At 40.7% G+C, this 19,553-nt stretch overlaps 1 protein-coding gene and 1 long non-coding RNA gene across 4 annotated transcripts in view; one reads left to right on the top strand and one right to left on the bottom strand.

Annotated features, from left to right (window-relative positions):
• Positions 1-7,096, bottom strand: part of SCMH1 (Scm polycomb group protein homolog 1) — a 44,850-nt gene extending 37,754 nt beyond the window's left edge. For all 3 annotated transcript variants that reach the window (XM_087728099.1, XM_087728100.1, XM_087728098.1), the window contains exons 1-2: positions 6,972-7,096; positions 1,815-1,879 (exon numbers count right to left, since the gene is read on the bottom strand). The gene's annotated coding sequence lies outside the window, so the exon portion shown is untranslated. The remainder of the gene's footprint in view (positions 1-1,814; positions 1,880-6,971) is intronic.
• LOC148043067 (uncharacterized) lies at positions 7,039-9,999 on the top strand. The gene is made up of 3 exons (XR_015698380.1): positions 7,039-7,269; positions 8,493-8,530; positions 9,722-9,999. It is a non-coding gene; the product is annotated as an uncharacterized LOC148043067 (long non-coding RNA).
• The last annotated feature ends 9,554 nt before the right edge of the window (positions 10,000-19,553 follow it).

Consider the following 19,553-nt stretch of genomic DNA (forward strand, 5'->3'; position numbering starts at 1 on the left):
AACGGGACCACAAGTGAATAGTTCCAGCAATTCATTAATCAGTACAACGGTTCCCTAGATACAGTTATCACAAAGAACTAGGAGCCTCCTGTAATTTCTGGCGCAGAGTCAGAGGCTCCAATAGTAGAGAAGCTGAGTTTGCCTGTGTATACATATTATTCTGAATGGGAGAAGACTAACATGCTCGCACAGTCGCAGAGGCCTATCAGTGTTAGAGGGCGAGGGGGAAAACCACACAGACTGAACAGATTTCTGGATTGTTTTGCTCTTGTAGATCCAAGAGCAAAAACAGAACAGGAGCCAACTTTTTGAAAGAATACAGCAGTGGAGAGATAGAGGGAGTGAGTAACCTCCAAGAAAGTGTGAGAATTCAATTTATTCTGATCCCTGGAAGACACTAAAGTTGTTAACCATTTTCAGATTAGAAATAACCGGGGAAGTAAAAGCTGTGAATTCTAATTAGGAGATGTTCCCTTGTCTGCACAAATTCTTGCAGATCAAGAATAGAAAGAGGGTGGGGGAGGTGGGGTAAAACACATCTTAAAACTTTGCCTTGGTCTGAGAGGAAGAAAAAAAGCATCTCCTTCATACCTGAATATCAAATACTCACTAAACATTCTAAAAATATATATATATATATATATATATATATATATATATATATATATATATATATATATATATATATATATATATATATATATATATATATATATATATATATATATATATATATATATATGTGTTTTTATTTGTGCTGATAAATAAATAAAGGAAGACTAGTATAGATCTATTTCAAGCTATTTAGCTCTCATCAGCTAGCCATATCCTTACTGGGATTCGATATGGCTAGCTGATGAGAGCTAAATAGCTTGAAATAGATCTATACTAGTCTTCCTTTATTTATTTATCAGCACAAATAAAAACACAAATATAACAAAGGCAACAGTAAAAATATTGGGTTTCTGTCTGGATGGACTCTTGTGACGAGCCTAATGACAGAGAGTGGAAGTGTGACCTTCCTCCCACACTTGGGCATACCAGGGGTTGTGACTTTAAGTATATATATATATATATATAATTGTTGAGCATTAGAAAAATCAAGAGAGAACGAACCCATTACTTCATTTGGACATATATACATACATACATACATACATATTTCAGCACTTCAAAGTGGGCCTCGATCAAATAACAACATAGCTTTGAAATGTATTTATGAAATGCTGTTTTAACTTGTGTTTTACATTTGTTACATTTTGTTATTGTGTTAATACACTTTTCCCTGTTTCTTGTAAGCTGCTCTGACCTCAAGGAAAGACTGGCAATTATATTTTCTAAATACATAAATAGAAATTGGCATTAAAACACATTTATTGTAACTGCCTGGTTTTAAGAGAGCCAGTTTGGTCTTGTGGTTAAGATATCAGACTAGAGACTGGGAGACTGTAAGTTCTAATCCTGCTTTGAGTATGAAAATCAGCTGGGTGGCCACTCATTCTCTCTCAAACAAACCCACTGCACAGGATTGTTGTGGAGGAAATAGGAGAAAGGAGTCTGTCACCTTGAGTTGTATATCAAAAAAAAGGTAGGCTGATAATAATAATAAAAAAGAGATAGCTTTACTGATTTAAAAAATGCAATCACAAAATAATCTTAACTGATTTATCAGTTAGAAGGTCTTTGCAGAAGGTCACAAGACTTTAAAGTGATAGACCTGCCAAGATATTTCATCTCTAAATATGACAGAAAACGGAAGGATTTTGCAACATTTGAAGCATCTCAGGAAAATCCATCAAAATATATATACCAACCAGATAGGCAGCCTTCAGCAACATTGCAAATGACCAGTTTTAGGAGGAGAAGCCACACCCACTTCCTGTGACATGGAGATAAAAGGGAAAGATAATTCACAATTAATGGAAAGTGTTAAGTCTCACTTTTACCAATTCAATTTATTCTCCTTTTCACTTTGCTTTCTGGATAAGAAAACATATTTGGAAGCCCTGAGTACTAAATCCTGTATCATCCTATATCCTGATCATCATCATTTTAGCCATTGTCCATCCACTGCAGGATGAAGGTCTCTTCCGCATGTTTCCAACCAATACGGTCCTAGGCTTTCCTTCGTCAATTGGGCCCACAATACTTGCTGATGTTGGTGATCCATCTTGTTTTAGGTCTCTTTCATGGATGCTTTTTATCAAGTGGGATCCATTCTGAGACTGCCTTGGTCTCCCTAAATACTGGGTTTGCAACGTTGAGTCTTCCCAGACTATCAGCGAAGACACTGGAAGGCACAAAAGCATCTACTATATATTAAAGTAAGATGCTTAAATATGTTGGAGCTAACTCATGGTTTACATGTAATCTCCGCGCACACACACACACACACCCAGCCTCCCTGTCTTTTCTCTTATTGTGAGTAGTTTGGAAATCATTCTTTTCCACAAAGAATTTAATTCCCACCCCCAGCCCATTTCCCAATGCAACAGCTGGAGGTTATTTTTAAAATCATCAATCACACATTATCTCAAGCTATGTGACAAATGTTACATCTAACTTGGCTTAAGCTGAGTACCTTTAAGTGCCACTTAATCAAGGTAGGATTCTTAGGGGTCATTCAAATAATGCTTCAACTATTCATTAATGCAAGAACATAAAACAAGAGATGGGGAAGGAATGCCAGACTTTTGGCAGAGCTAATCCAGCCTTCTTTTCTGCATAAGAGACAGTCCAAATATTCTCTGCTGTTTTCCTCACCATCAAGTGTAGAACCCATTAATGATTATAGCCAACAACCATAAGACAATCCCCCCCCCCCTCTATGGTTTTATCTCTTTTCAGAAACAAGCCTCGTTTGTCATGACTTAATTTATTGAATAATGCATTGTATAAAAAGACCAGCTTACTTGGTGTCTAGTACTTCTTATATCATGAGAAAGAAATTCTCTCTAGTAAGTCTCTGCAGCATGCATAATTATGTACATTAAGGATGGACAATCTGTTGACTTCCGTATTTTTTGAAATACAATTCCTGTAATTTAACCACTGGCCAAACTGCTGTGGATGTGCAATCTCAAAACCTCTGGAGAATGGTATACACAGGTGACAATTTCGCAACACTGCAATGTTCCTTCATAGTCTGTTTCAGATTTAAACTTCCCACAATACCCATTCCAAGTTAATTCAACTTTGAGCACTCAACAGCCTTATATTAAAGAGAGTCATTACTTTTGGTTTTATTGTACAGGGACAAGTAAACTATTTTGTGAGCTTAACTTCAAGAACAAAACAATCAGAACAGACACAAATCTACAGAATCACCTCAGTCTAAACGGAATTCTAGAAACAGATACCTGAGCATTGTTTCATTTAATCCAGGGATCAACTTTTATATCTCTTTCCAAAGTGAAATTAAATTATATAAGACACAAGAGGCATTTTAATAGCAAGGGCTTTAGGTAGTTTTATTTCAGTGAATGTAACCACAGCTACCTTCCAATATTTGAGCTCAGAAGGTAAGTCTTCCATCTCAGAATCTGTATCTTGTTCAAGATTTGCTTTTTCTTTTGAAAAATAAACCACAACTGAAAATCACAGCTTTTCTTGATGAAAAGATAGGTTTTCCATTGTCTTGTTTAAACTGCCCCTTCTTAAAGCAATTTCATTTTGAACTGTGCTTAGTGGTCTGGAAAACAAATTGTTCATTTTCTTCTTTCACAGCATGATAGACGGAGTTCCACATTTAAAAAAAAATATTTATCTCTCCTTATGGAATTTAAGGCAACCTGCATAAGCTTTCCAGATAATCTCCCATCCATTTGCCAACCAGATTAAAACCTCCTTATCTTCAGCAAGGCAGCTACATCGGGTACCTCCAAATAATTCATAATTTAAAAAAAAAAATCTATTTAGAGTGAGTGGAAAAAGTCACGGGAATATTTTGAGGGGGAAAATGGCCAGGCAAGGAAAAAGAGGATCTCTTCTTTATGCAAAATGGCAAAACAACTGAGATTGAAATTTTATTATATCCTTTTTTTTAATAGATACATTTGGCACTTTAACTATATATTCACTGTGCATCATTAAATCAGAAAAAGGTTCAGTCATGCAATAGCATTTCAGCTTTAAGCATCTGAACTACAAAATGGATGATTGTCCATCCAATTGTGTGGCCTTCATTTCAGTAATATGGGATTGTCTCAGGAAGAATAGCTACCCCTTTAGGCCTCTTCTAATATTTATGTTTAGCCAACACAAATCCTTTCGTTGAGAGATTACATGTACCCTATTCCTGACAGGTAAGCCACATTTACAGTTGAATGAATAACCATCAAGACAGAGCAAATTAAAGGCCAAGCAAGTTTTAAAAATCAAAGGGGCTACTAAATCTAGCCTATGAAGGGAATATACCAGAGACTACTGTAATAGAGCTCTTCACCATAGACATACCACAAATAGCTTTTGAAAAGTAAGCCCCTTTCTATGTAGATGAATTTAAAAACTTTATTTCGTACATCAATCTATTTCTAAAATAAAATACTGGCATCGATCAGTGATATTTTTGGCTGAAGTTCAAACATGTAAGCCACATTTAAAATTAAGCATCAGGAAAAAAAAACCCCAGCATAGTTTAAATTTCAAAAAGCCACCAGGATATGGGGCTTCAAAACAAAACAGCATGCTTGCATGACAATCCAAAACATATGCACATACATCTGTAAACAAAATGGCTGAGTTCATACAACACGTTTAAACAGTTCTGTTCCAAACTAGCGCCTGCATTCATACAGCATGCTAAGCTTGGCTGCCTGTAATGCTGATTAGTTTTCTGCAGATTAGTGTGTTTTGTTAACCCAGGCCCTTTGGTTAGTTGACAGTTGAAAATATTATGCAAAGCCACAAAATGGATTATCTGGTTTGTGAAGTAGCCAATTCAAGTTAAGTCTGCAGTAGTGTGTGTGTGTGTGTGTGTGTGTGTGTGTGTGTGTGTGTGTGAGAGAGAGAGAGAGAGAGAGAGAGAGAGAGAGAGAGAGAGAGAGAGAGAGAGAGAGAGAGAGAGAGAGAGAGAGAGAGAGAGAGAGAGAGAGAGAGAGAGAGAGAGAGAGAGAGAGAGAGAGAAACATTATTTTCCCCAGTAACTAGAATTGTTACTGTATTAGTATTATTACATTTATTATGGCTGCCCACTCCAGACAATTCTGGGTGGCTTACAGTTGCCAAATGCTTCCCAAGAGGGAAATTATTTACTTAATAATATAGTTGGATTTTTTTTTTAAAGAACCAAGTTAAAATCATATTTCCCCTATTTAAACTTAGGGCTTCTTTGTACTCTGAAGCCCACTTTCCTCAGCAAACGCCAGTCCATCGTTTTAATCACAAGAAAGAAAGAAAAACCCAAAACATGCATCAGACTATCCCAAATTGCTTTTGGGGAAACATCAAACAATTAGGGAAGGTTTCTGAGAAATCAGTGAGCATCCCAGAGACAGGTAGAGGACAAGAGAGGAACCAGAGGAAATCCTTATTGTGGAGGAACAAATCAAGAGGGGAAGAAGAAGAAGAAGAAGAAGAAGAAGAAGAAGAAGGAGGAGGAGGAGGAGGAGGAGGAGGAGGAGGAGGAGGAGGAGGAGGAGGAGGAGGAGGAGGAGGAGAAAGAGAAGGAGAAGGAGAAGGAGAAGGAGGAGAAGGAGAAGGAGAAGGAGAAGGAGAAGAAGAAGAAAGGATTCAAGAAATCTATTCGGAAGAGACAAATTGTCCTAACTCCTGATTTCTGCAGCAGACAGAAAAGTGACTCCAGGAAGCCCACCATGAAACATAACTCCCGGTCCTGCTTTCATCACACTTACACACACACACACACACTCACACACACTGCTGCTTTCCTGCTGCCCCTCACCCTGCAGACTCCATTTACCAACCCTGGTCCACAGCTCACCCTTTCCCTTTCCCCCCACCCCCATAATGCTCCTTTTCAGGACCACTAAATCATCCTTCCCAAATTGCATCCCAGGACAAGCCCCTTCGCATGTGCCTCCATTTGGGTGTGTGTGTGTGTGAGTCTTGTTCCCCAAGGGGCACTCTCCAGATGGGGCTGCCCCTTCAGACACTCTTGGGGGCTTGGGGTCTCCCTTGGAAAGCCTTCCCCTCCCCCCATAATGCTCCTTTTCAGGACCCCTAAATCACCCTCCCAAATTGCATCCCAGGACAAACCCCTTCCCATGTGCCTCCATTTGGGTGTGTGTGTGTGAGTCTTGTTCCCCAAGGAGCGCCCTCCAGATGGGGCTGCCCCTTCAGACCCTCTTGGGGGGTCTGGGGTCTACTTTGGGGAGCCTTTCCCTCCCCCCATAAGGCCTTTTCAGAACCCCTAAATCATCCTCCCCAACTTGCATCCCAGGACAAGCCCCTTCCCACGTGCCTCCACTTGGGGGGGGGGGAGTCTCGTTCCCCAAGGAGCGCCCTCCAGATGGGGCTGCCCCTTCAGAACCTCTTGGGAGGGTCTGGGGTCTCCTTTGGGGAGCCATCCCCTCAGCCCCACAGGAAAAGGAGGCCGTGGTGCTACAGGCCGGAGGATGCTCCACAGAAGGCCAGGCTTCCCCCAAGACGAGCCGAAGGGAGCGAGAGAGCCAGACCAGACCCCGCGCGCCCGAGGAAGCGGGGAGGCTGCTGCCCCCCCTCGAGGCAGGGATGCCCCCCATCTCCCCCCAAAGCACACACAGCACACCCCGGTCTCTCAAGCGAGGGAAGCGCCCACCCCGTAGGCCCATCCGCGGCGCCCAGAGAGGCAGCCAAGCCCGCCTAAGAGAGAACGGGCCGGCCGCTGTCACTCAGCCAGGATGGCCCGAGCTGCCCCAGGAGGGCCGGGCCTACGCGGGGCGGAGGCGTCCCGTACCCGACGGCCAGGCCGCCTCCGCCCTTTGGAGCTCGTCCTTCCCCGACGCGGCGGCCTTCCCCGCCCGCGGGCTCACCTGCGGCCGAGCGCCGGGGCTGCTTCAGTCCCTCGCCGCCGTTATCGCCGCCGCCGCCATGTTCCGAAGCGCAGGGAGGTGGGGAAGGGGAGGGACGGGGAAGGAAGCCGCCTGCCCGGCCCGACGCCGCCCCCTGCCGCCTGAGGAGGCGCTGGGGAGGCCGGCCGGAGGGATGCCAGGCCCGGGCCGCGGCGGGGCAGGCGAGCTCCGCAAGGGCCCGAGCGGCCAAGCGGCACGGGCTCCCCCGTTTCTCTCGCTTTGGAGGTGCCCGCTATTGTTCACGGAGGCTCGGGAGAAGGTCGGGCCCTTTTCTGTTTGGGTCTCCTTTTTTATTGTCATGGTATAAATTACCTTTTATAAATCACTTTGATAAAATTATTTACAAAATACGTTTATTGTAATGTTATAAATTACCTTTTATAAATTACTTTTAATTTTAATGTTATAAATTACTTTTTATAAATTACTTTTTTTTGTAATGTTAATAAATTACCTTTTATAAATTACTGTTATAAAATTATTTATAAATTACGTTTTATTGTAATATTATAAATTACCTTTTATAAATTACTTTTATACGATTATTTATAAATTACTTTTTATTGTAATGTTATAAATTACCTGTTATAAATTACTTTTACAAAATTATTTATAAATTACTTTTTATACTGTTCCCATTTGTTTGTACTCCTTTCCTATGTATATAGGTATACCTGCTTATAAGTATACATGTTTACTTTAGTAAACTATATAAGTATAGTATGTTTACATATTATATTCATACTTATACTTGTTTTCTCTTACATGCGTGACATGCCAAAATGAATAAATAAAAATAAGTTTTCAGACAAAAAAAAATCTTGATCCAAATCCTGTTACTAAAAGTTCAGATTTGAGCGCAGGAGTGTATATATAAATATATAAGTTTGGGTCCCGTCCCACCCAATCTTACTGTAACGTTATAACTCTTGAGTTGTTAGATATTTCAATACAGATTTCAGTGCAAGAATATTTTAAGATTAAGTGGTTTTTTTCAATTGTAATGTTTAAGTTTGATCCATTGAATTACTTTTAATGTAGGTTTCGATGTAGTAATATTTAAATTTGGCCTGGTCCCCTCTTTTATTGAAATGTTATGCAGGAAATCTTGATCCATTGTATTATTTCAGCATACATTTTAACGTTTAGGTTTGGTGGTGCTTCTTTCCCCTTTTATTGTAATGTTTGTTATAAAGCTCAATGTGTTGCATTATTTCAATATAGATTTCAGTGCAGGTATATTTAAATTTGATCAATTTTTTGATCAAATTTTTTGATTAAATTGGATTTTTTTTGGGGGGGGGAGGAAATAGCAATAGCAATAGCAGTTAGACTTATATACTGCTTCATAGGGCTTTCAGCCCTCTCTAAGTGGTTTACAGAGTCAGCATTTCGCCCCCTCAGTCTGGGTCCTCATTTCACCCACCTTGGAAGGATGGAAGGCTGAGTCATTTCATTTCATTTCATTTATTGAATTTCTAGGCCGCCCAATCCCGAAGGACTCCGTCAACCTTGAGCCGGTGAGATTAGAACCGCTGAACTACAGATAACAGTCAGCTGAAGTGGCCTGCAGTACTGCACCCTAACCACTGTGCCACCTTGATCTGTAGATAGACTTTGATCTTGTATCTGCTGTCTTCCCTGAGTTTTCCCTGAACATATCTAATACTCCTTCCTGTTTTCCCCACAACAGTAACTCTGAGGTGGGTTGGGGTGAGAGAGTGTGGCTGGTCCACACAGCCTGCTTTCATGGACTAGAATTCACTGTCTCCTGGTTTCTTGCCTGGTGCCTTAATCACTAGACCCATGATGAGCCAAATGTAAATTTAGGACATCCCTGTTTGCTGTCCATGATGGGTGGTCCGGAATTAGCTGAGGATGCTTGCATGTACTGCACATCGACATGAATATAGGTGACCCTTTAGCTGTATTCTGAGTCAGGGTAGAATCAATGTGTTGCAAGAGTGGCTGCCATCAAATTTTAGCCTTTGTCTGTACACAGGGCTTTGGGAGGCTCCTTTCCCCAGGATTATATTATCATTCCCTGCACCAAGCTCATAGTTCTACAGAGGAATTATTGAGTCTGTCATCTGCAGCTCTATAACTGCCTGGTTTGGCTCTGCAACCAAACAAGACAGACACAGACTTCAACGGACAATTAGAACTGCAGAAAAAAACAATTGCTACCAACCTGCCTTCCATTGAGAACCTGTATACTTCACGAGTCAAAAAGAGGGCTGTGAAAATATCTACACACCCCTCACGTCCTGGACATAAACGGCTATAGAGCACTGCACATCAGAACAACTAGACACAAGGACAATCCCCCCCCCCCCGAATGCCATCACTCTGCTAAACAACTAATCCCAAAACACTCAAATTATCTACTGACTGTATTACTATTCTTCTCTTCCTTCCTAGTACCTATCTCTTTCCTAGTACCTATCTGCTTCCATATGACTATAACCATGTTGCTTGTATCTTTAAAAATTATATTGTTTTATTTGTTTCCTAGTATAATTTGATTGTTTATTAATAACCTATGACTATCACTAAGTGTTGTATCTTATGATTCTTGAATGTATTCTATTTTATTTTTCTTTATGTACACTGAGAGCATATGCACCAAAGACAAATTTCTTGTGTGTCCAATTATACTTTGACAATAAAGAATTCTATTCTATTCTATTCTATTCTATTCTATTCTATAGAAAGGACCTCAGGAAGGCCAACACTCTGTTCAGTTGAGGACCTGCTCAAGTTACTGAACACAGAACAAGAGATGGATGATTTTGCTCTCTGGGAATTTGAAGAAAAAGTAATAGTTTTCAAGCTGTTCTATTTTTACTAAGTGATGATTATACCATTGTCTTGGCAATAACTGACCTACTTGAGAGATGTTTGAAGTATTGATGTTAAAAATAAATCAATATTTCATATAGGGAAAATGCCTACATTGCTGCATTACTAAAATAAACTTTACATGCGATTAGAGGAGAAAATGATTTATTTATTGACTGATTAGATTTATATGCTGCCTTTCACGAGCTCAAGCAGAATACATAGCACTTCCTCCTTCCTTTCCTGTGAAGTAGGTTGGGCTGAGAGAATAACTAGTCCAAAGTAAAAACTACAGAATATAAAGAATTAACAATGTCAAATGCAGTTAATTTAATTTAAATAGTTTTACATTAAATGTAATTTAACATTTGCCTGATCTTGCCTGCTTTCTGAACCTACCATTAGGCCTTAAAACTTAGTTAAGTTAATGAGAAACCGCCAAATCGCTTTCTACCACAGCTCTGGAAGGTATCTCATGGTTTATGCAAGTATATGGTTTTATAAAAACCATCCACTGACACTGTGTGTGTGTATGTGTTTGTGTCTGTGTGTGTGTGTACCATTATGGATCTGACTTGTAGGAAGAAGGCAGTAATCCATTTTTTTTCAACTGTTGGAAAAAAAACACATAATGGAGATCCCTATGTAATCATCCCTATGATCTCTTTAGGTCAAAGGCGCATAATCAGAAGAACTAATTCACTTAACCACAAAAGAAATGGAAAAGAGCAAATTAAAAAAAAATACAATTAAAATTAATCAACCCACATTAAATACTAAAAAAAAACTTCAAGCTAGTACACCCAGGAGCAGATGTAATCACTTATTAATGAGACCAAGCCAGACTACCAGCCCCCTTAACAGTGATTTCAGTTGAGCAAAACTTGGCTACCCTTCTTGAAATTTCAGTCGACTGTTGTGAAATTCTCACTTGACCCATGCAGATGGTTAACTAGCAGAAGCATTAATATGTCAAAGCTCTCGTTTTGTAGGAGTGTTATCCCAATAGTGCATGGAAGACTGGTTCAATTGTCCGCTTTGGACAGGAACAGTGACAATCCTCTAAGCCCATGTTCTGTCTCTTTTCTACTACTGGGAGGGCAGGGCTTTGAGACTAGCCAGAGAAAAGGCTATTCTACAAAGAACAGGATGGAATATTTGTAAGATAATTAGCAGGGGTGAAGGGTCTTCTGAGCAATTCATCTTTATATTAATGAGTTTGCTTCCATGTCACCAGGCGATAGTTTGAAATGCTTTATACAGCAGTTGTGCATGAAATATGAAGCTCAAGAAGCTTAAAATGGAATGGATACCTTCCTTATGCAAAAGATCTGACACAAAGAAAGGAAAGCCTTTATGTGCCATGTGTATATCTTGGTGCTGTTTGGGCTAGCACTTCCTAAGGAAAAGAGCATTTAGCAACAGCTGGGAAATCTGTTCCAGTCCCTTACAGCTCAGCTTCCATCTGTGCTTATTGAGGGCCTGCAAATACATGCGTGTGCGTGTGTGTGTAGAGACACGTTTCAGTGCAAAGCAGCAGGTTGGGTACCATTCTCCAACTCGGGTCTATTCCTAGCTTCTTTCTGCTGTCTTTTTGTGAGGCCCATGAAAAAAAAGGATATACATATTGAATTTTATTCAGAGCCCCCCCCCCCCCCCCAAGAATCTGTCTGCAACAGGGAGAAAATTATTCTGTTTATGTATCTTGAATCCAAGTGCTCCATATGGAAATATGTAATCACTGAGATTTACAGCTTGGTTGTCTCAGAGGCTTGCAAGTGAGTAAAAGTATTATACAAATAACCCTTGTCCCAAAGGAACAGAATCACAAGTAGCAAAAGAAAAGAGGTAGCTTGTGTTTCTGTGTGTGTATGGTGGTGGTGAACAAAAAGAAAATGGGAAAAATGGAAAAATAAAATAGTAGAATTAAAGTAGTTCCAGGTATTTTAGACAGCCAGGAAGTCAAAGAGAATGTATAATTCTCTTTGTTTCACCCACGGAAAATGTTTTCTGTTCTCCTGGGAATGTATATTTTAATGGCAAGCACAGATGTCCCTCATGCAGCAATTTTCTCTCACTTTCCAAAGATGTGTTAATTTTCTGCATTCATGGCCCTACTGTTAAATTAAAACTTGCAGCAAGACAAAAATTAGTTCTTTAAAATTAGCAGCTCCGTACCCCACCCCCACCCCCGGGTAGAGGTTTAGCTTCCTTAGGACAGTGTTTTTCAACCTTTTTTGTGCAAAGGCACACTTTTTTCATGAAAAAAATCACAAGGCACACCACCATTAGAAAATGTTAAATTTTTTTAACTCTGTGCCTATATTGACTATATATAAAGTAATTTTCCCACGGCACACCTTACACTATGTCACGGCACACTAGTGTGCCGCGGCACAGTAGTTGAAAAACACTGCCTTAGGAGAAGGTACAGAAATAACTAAGTCAGGCATTCTGGATTGGCAGTCCTTCATGTCAACGCTCACTCCTGTCGAAGTTTATTCAACATTACAAAGAAAAGCTTTTAAATGGTTGGTTTCATTTTTTGTCACATTTTTGCAGCATCCGAAATGGGAATATTGTATGACAACTTCTATCATCCTGCTTTGTTGACTCAGCCTTCCATCCTTCTGAGGTTGGTAAAAGGAAGACCCAGATTGTTGAGGGCAACACGTTGACTTTGTAAACTGCTTAGAGAGGGCTCTAAAAGCACTATGAAGTGGTATATAAATCTAAATGTTATTGCTATTGTTATTGCTATTTTTCAACCTAGAGTTAAATATTAGATAGGATTCATGAACCAGAAGCAATCAAACATTGAGAGAAAGTGTAGCTGTTTGGATTTTCTAGATTATATCACAGTTTTGCAACATGGCTCCCATAGATAGATCTTACTTATTCCCAGAATGTTGGGTACAATCTGACATGAGCACCAGGAGGAAAACTGACATTGTTGGTTCTCCTCTCTCTCCTCTTCTACTAGGACATTTTGTACCATCCTACTTTTTAAATTAGAGTAGAGCTAGAAAGGACCATGGAGGTCTCCTAGTCTAGCGGTCACTGGTGGTCCACAAGAACATTTTGGTGGTCCGCAGAAAAATCTTTGCATTTTTTATATTGCACTAAATCAGGGATCCTCAAACTAGGATCAAAGCAATCAATCCCACTCGCTGAAGGGATGGGGTCCTTCAGGCACTTAGCTTGGCTGCCTGTTTAGTAGCTCCAGCCCCTCCCTCCCTCCCTGGGAGTCCAGGTGCTTCAGTGAATGACACACGAAACTTCAGCCGAGAGAGACAAGAATTTGCAGGAGACCGATCTAGTGCCCGGGCTGGTTACAAGACAAACGTTCATTCTTGGCTGTATTTGAGATTCCTAGCTGCAATGGACAACAAAGCTAGGGTTGACCCCGAGCACTTCTCTTTGCTGACAGGCAGCCAAGCTAAATGCCTGAAAGACCCCATCCCATCACTACTTCATATTAGTGTTCTGCAGGATTTAAAATTATGAATTTAGTGATCCCTGAGGTCTGAAAGGTTGGTGACCCCTGTCCAATGCCCTGCTCAAGCAGGAAACCCTATAGCATTTCAGGCAAGTGACTATTCAATCTCTTCTTAAAAACCTCCAGCGATGAAGCACCTACAAGCTATTTCACACTTAGGCAGTTTCTCCTTAACTCCATGTTGCTTCCCTCCTTGATTAGTTTCCATCCATTGTTTCTTCTCTGGTGCTTTGGAAAATAAGTTGACCCTCCTCCTCTCCTCTTTGTGGCATCCTCTCAAATGTTTGTATTTGAGAGGCTGCCACAAATGCAACTATTTGTAGTTGCATTTGTATTTCTTTTTTCCTCCTGTGCAAGGCATTGATTTTTCAACCCCAATTGGCTGCCACTGCAGGTGATCCTGGAAAGTAACACAGAAGAAAACATGCATAGGATTTAATTGAAGCGTCATCAGAAGAAGCCAAGAAATTAATATTTAGGCACCTTTGAAATGGATTGACTGTTCATTGCAAGATCCACTCAAACATCAGAAGAGTCCATGTTTTACAAAACTGTCCTGAAATCACTATGCAACCCTATTGGGAATGTCAATGATGTTAAAAAATCTTTCATATCTTACAAAACAAGAATTAAGACAGGGAATTTAAAGATCAGGCATTTCTCCAAAATCTGGGAATTGCAATTGTATGCATCTGGAAATAGATCTCTGGAAAGGTAATTCTCCGCTATCCTGCCATCAGAGGAGGAAGAATAGATTAAAATGATCATTGTTAACTAAAATGAGCTGCAGTTACAATGGATGCACTCCTTGTAAGATGGCCTTTCCATTACTTCTGAATACCATGTTTATTTGGTTTCTTAATTGACTGAAACGTGTAGTACAAATGTAGACCTTGATCGTTAGAATCAGAAACTGTTAGAAACAGTAGAACTGTTTGACTAATTGACTACGGTAATCTGTTTCTGCGTTTTTGTCTTTGTGGTAGACTCAGGGACTTAATCAGGACCAGAAGGTGAGTTACAGTTTTCTACCTGTGGTGGGTTATGTTTTGAAGTTGTCCTTGCAACAGTGATCCTTCATTGTTAATTAAGAGTAACCATCATTTCCTCTGAAATCGGGGCAGTAACAGCCTGCGTCTATAATTCATGTCGCAATGAAATTTCCTTCAAATGCTTTTTATATAGTTAATGACACTCTGCAAAGACCCTTGTGTGGGATACAATGCCTGTTTTGATCAAAACCATTCTTTGGCTTTAATGAAATAGTGCACAAACTGCATTTGCCACCCAGACAAAGCTCATCATATTAGAAGTTAGGGATGACTCTGAAATAAGTTCACAGCTCTCTCGAGGCAACTGGACTTCCTTGTTTTTCTTTGGAAGACGTTTCGCTTCTCATCCAAGAAACTTCTTCAGCTCTGACAGGATAGTGGGGAAAGGAAGGATTTATATTCCTTGCAGATACGCTGGCCATTTGCGTCCTTTTAGAGGGTCATTGAAGCACTTGGAGCTTTATCTGTGTCCTCAGGCTCACTTGAGTAGTGCTCCTGGTTCCTGTAGTCTGCAATTTCGCCCCCCCTGGAAATCCATCCCTACTCTCACACCATTCAAAAGGTGTTCATCCCAAATTGTCTAGTTAACGGTCTGTAGAGATTCTCAGTCTCCAGGTTATGGTTGATCTGGATAACTGATAATCTCTACAGATTCTCTCAAGGATACACATTCCTCCACCACAGAGTGTATTTGTTAATTCACCTGTTCTAGATGAGTTTTTCTTAAGATTGTTGTAGTTTCAGGCTTTGGCCATGGGAGGATTAGTAGTTCATACCTTATGGAACACAAGGATGCAAATTCCAAAACAAAAACTGGCAACCAGTGGCTTTCCCGTTTGGGCTGAATGCTAATTCCCATAACCTCTAAACAAAATGGTCAATAGTGCGGGGTAATAAATCAAGCAACCCAAAATTATTTGGATAGTTTGAGTTTGAGTTTATTTCATTTGTATGCCGCCCTTTTCCCTAAGGGGACTCAGGGTGGCTCACAGCTCAAAAAGGGAAAGGGGGATACAGACAGTTTAGTAACAACACAAAACAATACATAATTAAAAAGCACAACAGTCATACCATTCGAACTAGGGGCAGCGAATCTTTAGCCCCAGGCCTGTCGGAATAGCCAGGTTTTAAGGGCTATGCGGAAGGCCTGGAGGGTGGTGAGGGTACGAATCTCCACGGGGAGTTCGTTCCAAAGGGTCGGAGCAGCCACAGAGAAGGCTCTCCTCCGGGTAGTCGCCAGTCGACACTGGCCGGCGGATGGAATTCGGAGGAGGCCTAGTCTGTGGGATCTAATGGGTCTTTGGGAGGTAATTGGCAGAAGGCAGTCTCTCAAGTACCCAGGTCCAATACCATGAAGGTATAGTGGGTAGTGAATTGAGCGGCCAATAAATTTAATAAATAAACGAATGAAAAATATTCATCATATCTGAAGGATTGCAAATGCTCCACTATTAGCCTGCCTTTAATACGGCCAACAAATATGCTTATGTCCTTAGAAAGATGGTTCTTTCTTCCTGTGGAAATTGCAGTTAGATATTTGACAAAGCGTTTTTCAAAGGAGCAGCAGTGCTTCTCTGGACAGCCCCCTTTTCCTCCTGCGGAGTTTGTGTTTGCTGCCGAATGTCAGCCTGCGGTTTAATTTAATGTTATTTCACAGCCCAATCCTGCTGTAGAATGAAGGTGAGTGTGACAGCTGACTAAATGAATCTGTGCAGCATGGAAAGGTGGAAGAAACCTTTCCCTGCCTGAGTTCATTAGCACATTTCAGGTCTCAGGTTTCCCAATCTTCCCTCTCAAGCAATGAGAAAATTTTCAGTGACGTAAGGAGCTTCCTACATGAAAAAGGGGTTGCAGGGCCGCCTGTTCCAATAGACAGTTTGACTAATACTATGACTTGTCCTTTCCCTCCTCAAGAGAAATGCCACTTGTGAACATCATGCCATGTGCTCTGTCCTGCTGTTAGCCATTTGCTTCTGTCGTTCTAACTAAAAACAAACCAAACCACAGAAAGTGAAAATCAACGTAACCATAGTGTATTAAAAAGGGGAAGGGAGAGGGATTTTTTTAAAAAAAATACAATATTAGTGATAAACCGTAGAGGTATCAGTGGGTGGTGGGTTGCTCCCAGCATTACTGCCGGTTCAGCGCGCGCAAAACTTTTGCAGGCACGCACTCGCTTCGTTTGTGTGCATGCCAGACACACACGCTGTGCCCATGCACATTTGCACAAAAATAGGTCTGCACATGTGCAAAACGTTAAAAAAAGGAAAAAAATACATTTGTGCTATTACAACTGTTCTGTGCATGCACAGAACTGAAAATCAAGATGTTGGCCCCTTTGGAGAACCAGTTCGGGGCATGGCACGCCTGGTTCGCTGCCGGTTCCAGCAATCCAGGTCACCAAATCACTACCAGTTCGGCCGAACCAGTCCGAACTGGTAGGAACCCATCTCTGGTATCAGTCTCCTTTACAATAGAGATGTGTTGAAAATTCATGCATTCTTATAACCTGTTGCATTTCTTTTCAACTTTCCACTTCAGTAGTAAAACAAAGCAAAGCAAAGCAAAACCTCCTTCAGATTTTCTTCCTCTCGGGGAAGAAGAAAATAAGAGGAACATGGAATGTAAGAATTGGAAGGCAGTTTAGAGATCATCCATTTCAATCCTTGGATATATATGCAGTCTCATTTGCAACTGGTTCTTTGGCTTTTACTTGAGTTGGCGATGGAGAGTTGTTCCAGGAGTATCTATCATCTATCAAGTCAACCTGTTTTACTGTTGAACAGCTCATACTATTAGGCATACTTTTATTTCCTTCCAAATTCATTTATTGTTCTGTCTTAAGGAATTACAAACATTACTTTGTGTTCTATAGGAAGACAGTTGTCTGGTCCGCTGGCTGGGGAATTCTGGGAGTTGAAGTCCGGACATCTTCAAGTTGCCAAGGTTGAGAAACACTGCCCTAAAGCATGTTGTGGTAGCAGAGTTTCATGTACAGTATAGCAGTTTCATGTGCTGTCGCTGTCCCTTTCCTGGTGCTGAAGTGAGATTTATCTGATACTCTGGTTGTCTTTTGTAAGTATGTAGAATAGAAGAAACAGCCTTTTTTTTCCAGGCAAGAAAATGCCATGAGTGGGCTATGACAATTAGTTCTGCTTACCAACCTACAGGTTGCTCGCGAGTAAGCAGAAATATAACCGGCCAGTCATGAGCCAAGGTGGCGCAGTGGTTAAATGCAGCACTGCAGGCTACTGCTAGATCAGCAGTTCAGCGGTTCAAATCTCACCGGCTCAGGGTTGACTCAGCCTTCCATCCTTCCGAGGTGGGTAAAATGAGGACCCAGATTGTTGGGGGCAATATGCTGACTCTCTGTAAACCGCTTAGAGAGGCCTGAAAGGCCTATGAAGCGGTATATAAGTCTACTGCTATTGCTATAATTAATCTATTAATCAAGAATGCCCTCCCCAGAGATACCTGCCTAGTACCAGTATTGCAATTTTTCTAGCACCAAAGATAATATATTTTACCAAATACCAGTAGTTTATGAATTAAAGTTATCAAACAAATACACAAATTGGCCTGATGCAACCGATTCAGCAATTTGTTTTGATTTGGAAAGCTGAACTGAATTAATCAATTGGGTCGATTTGTTTTCCCCTCCCCCCCATCTGTTTGATTTAGAGAATTATTTTGATTTGGAGGATAGATCTATGTGACTGAACTGTGGTGCTAGATGTGATATATTCTTCATCACCACCACTTATCACTTTTGAATTGTTGTATTTTGTATCTTATTTTACTATGTTACTTGTACATGAGTTAGAATATAATCTTTGATACTCTAGAAATGTAATGAAAATGCGGTTTCCAAACCAGCTGAAAGAGGCAGCTGCTGCTTTCTGACTAATGTTAGTTGGTCTTACTAACTTTCTGGAAATCGGTATTTAATACAGATTCCCAGTCTTCAATCCATGGCCTAGTTTGCATGATAAATAAGAGGAAGCCCCATTAGGTAGACCGGACCAAAAATCAACTCCACAGAAAAAGCTAGAACTATTCTTTATTGAGAAATGTTACAATAGCAGAATCTTGCAAGTCTGATTGTGCTGTATCTCCTTATAGCTCAGTGATTTAGGGCAGGGGTCTCCAAACTTGGCAACTTTTAGCCTGGAGGACCCCTGATTTAGGGAGATGCCTTCCTGAACTGTTTCTGAAGTATCTCATTGCTCTGGATTTTTTTAAAAAAATGTCTCAGCCCCTTTTGCTTTAGTAATGATTTCTGCATACTTCTCTCAAGACCATCACCCTTATTCTCCACAGTTTTTTTTAAGAATGGCTTATTTATTAAGTCGTGATTGGCTTCAGACCTTAGACAACATCATAAATCATGGTTTGCAAATCACAGTGACTGGATTCTTAAAACATACTAACTCAAAGCAAAAGAAATCATACAATGACTGTTTATGATGTCTGAACTGGGTCTGGCAGTTCTTTTCCGGAGTTTTTATCAGTGTTGAAGTTACGTTTGAAATGAACTTGGGAACTTGGCTTCAGCCAAGTATTGCCTTTGTTGCACATCTAATGAATAGTACATACATGCCATTAGCCTGATACCCCCCTCTCCCCCACCATGTATTTTGTATGTGGAATTCTGTGCTCAAATGTAACAAGATCCTTTTTTTTTTTTTTGAGGGCCTAAAGAGGTCTGAAGAATCTGTGTGCATTTTACGAGCAGCTGTGAATGGCTTTTCAGAGCTTCTGAATAATAGATCAAGTCGGTTACAGTCGTCGTCCCCCCCCTCCTACATGCTTCAGTCCTGCTCCAGAGCCTGATACGCAGAGGGGTAACACTGCCAGAGTAAATGTGCATAACACGATAAAGAGCAGAACGCACGGTTTCCTTGGCAACTGAATCTTTCAGGTAATTTGAGCACTTTGGTGCTTCAAAGAGTAAGATGTATATATTTTTCTCCAGTGGAGGGTGCTAGATACTTGATTACTTGATAGCAGGATCTGCTTTATCCTCTCCTATAAAATCTGGAAGCAAGTCCAGTTATTATAAAGAAATGTCTACCGGGGATCTTTAGTGCAGCTATTCAAACTGGCTTGCAGGGTTGAGTTTTAACTTGCTGCGGGTCTGTAGAATGGATG

The sequence above is a fragment of the Thamnophis sirtalis genome, unplaced genomic scaffold, assembly GCF_051295495.1.
Source record: "Thamnophis sirtalis isolate CommonGarterSnake01/CBP01778 unplaced genomic scaffold, rThaSir2_p1.2 scaffold_13, whole genome shotgun sequence".
Classification (NCBI taxonomy): domain Eukaryota; kingdom Metazoa; phylum Chordata; class Lepidosauria; order Squamata; family Natricidae; genus Thamnophis; species Thamnophis sirtalis.